General features: G+C 33.5%; 1 pseudogene; it reads left to right on the top strand.

The window, feature by feature from the left end:
- The first annotated feature begins 370 nt into the window (after nt 1-370).
- LOC112321214 (small nucleolar RNA U3) lies at nt 371-459 on the top strand (annotated as a pseudogene).
- Nucleotides 460-2,223: the final 1,764 nt, after the last annotated feature.

Genomic DNA, 2,223 nt, shown 5'->3' on the forward strand with positions numbered 1-2,223 from the left:
GCAAATAATCTTTGACTTTATCATTATTATTCAATAAGTCTTATTAGTGGAGACAATCTCTTTGGAAAGATTCCTATCTTTTATCTAATTTTCTGTCCACAGAATCATTTTGGTTTTTTTCCCAACTAATTCATTCATTCATTTATTTATTTAAAATTAATGTATTTATTTTTATTCAGTTACAATTGTCTGCATTTTCTCCCCTTCCCTCCACCCCACCCCAGCCAGTCCCACCTCCCTCCCCCACCTCTACCCTCCCTCTTGATTTTGTCCTTGTGTCCTTTATAGTAGCTCCTATAGACCCCTCTCCCCACTATCCCCTCCTCACTCCCCTGTGGCTATTGTTACAATGTTCTTAATTTTAATGTCTCTGGTTATACTTTCAGGGATCATTTCTATAGTTTGTCACAGAATCATTTTGAACACCCTCTAACTTCTATACAGCAAGGTTTATCTAGTCTGCTCTACTCTTTGAAGACAAGCAATATGCATCCCAAATATACTGACTAATTCTTAAGTGTTGGCATGTGCTTTGTGCTCAGGATGAGTGAATAAATGGGATTTGGTTTGTGTTCTCCTGGGGTTACCACTCTAGTATGGGAGATAGCTGAAGATGAGTAAGAGTAATAAATATAGCTAGTGCATTTAAAACTTGTATTAAAGGGAACTAATTTACTAAATTTTGAAAAACACAGGGAAGGAAATGTATATATCTTACCCAGGATATTAATTAGGTTGATTTTCAAACTTTATTTTACTGTCAGTCACTATATTTAAAAAGACAGTCTATTACAAAGAATAGGAATCATTTATTTTAGACAATAGCGCCCTTCTTTCTCACATTTTCTACTGAAGCAGTGCTTAGATGAATAAAGTACAAAAAACCACTAAATCATCAAAGAGATCACATTTCCTGAGAATTTATTTTCAGCTTTTAGGAATCTAATACCTTCACTTTTTATAGATTTATTAACATCAAGAAGTTATTGCATAATGTTAAAGTTCAGTAATCTTTTAGTTTTTAGTGTAGTATAATTTTTTTAGAATACAAAACAATTGTATAATCATAGTTTGATTTTCAGAATGTTTTATAATAATAGACTTCTGTTATGCTATCCATGTAAGTTAATTTTTTCTTACGTATTTTTGGCTAGTCAGGATGTTATTACCACTAATCTAAAAATTGTAATTCTATCATAGATATATAAAATTGAGAATTAATTATGTTTTGAAATTTTTATGAAAATTGAAATTATTGAATGCATATAGATTGATGATTTGGGTAATATTACCTTTCAAAAATAATTTAAAATTACTTTCTATTCAGATTATTCTTTGTACTATAACTAACCTGATGATTTTTAAAGCCTCTGAAGCAAATCACAGTCCAGTAAGGAAATGTTCAGGTTGATAGAAGATACTGTCTGCTTTGAGATGTAAGAATGATTACTGACTGGAGTTGAGTCTTTTGGAAGGAGTTGACATTGGTGATCATTTAGCTTGTTCAGAGTTCTCTTAGGAGATTCTTAGGAGACATCTTTAAATCAACTGGGTGATCTGCTGAGAGCTACTTACTAAACAGTCTTCTTTTTCATTTATTTTCTTTCTTTCTTTTTCATTTTAATACAAAGTACTATGTTAGAGTTTGCCATCCAGGTTTTAGCGGAAACATTGTACTCAATTTCCAGGGGTAGACTGAGAGAGACTGTCTCTTACAATTTGACTGAGCATGTGCGTATAGATGGCTCCTGGCTGAGTGCTGTGTTTGTGGAGAACGATAGACTGTTGGCACCTCTAGCTACTCAGGCTCATTTGAAAATCTGCTTTAATTTCTCCCTGTTAATTTCAGTGGTGCTTCTTAGCCCTGGGTTTTAAGGGATGCCAGCATTACTTATTTCACCAGTAGCGATATTATGGAATCTTTTCAAAGTAATGCAGAGAAGTTAGCAAAATTATATGCTCTGGCTCCAGACTGCATTTTTGAATCTCCAATCTTCTTCTTTTTAGCTGTATGACCTTGGAAAAAATAACTCTATATACTCCGGTTTCCTCAACTGTGAAATAAGGATAATAATGATGCTAACCTCATAATGTTTTCAAGAGGAATATATGCATTCATGGACAGAAAGCACGATGCCTGACACTGAGTGCACTCAGTAAATATTAGCTTTATATGTGCAGAATGTCACGGATGTTGAACGGAACTTGTACTAAGGTCTTATA

The sequence above is a fragment of the Desmodus rotundus genome, chromosome 1 (assembly GCF_022682495.2).
Source record: "Desmodus rotundus isolate HL8 chromosome 1, HLdesRot8A.1, whole genome shotgun sequence".
Taxonomy (NCBI): Eukaryota; Metazoa; Chordata; class Mammalia; order Chiroptera; family Phyllostomidae; genus Desmodus; species Desmodus rotundus.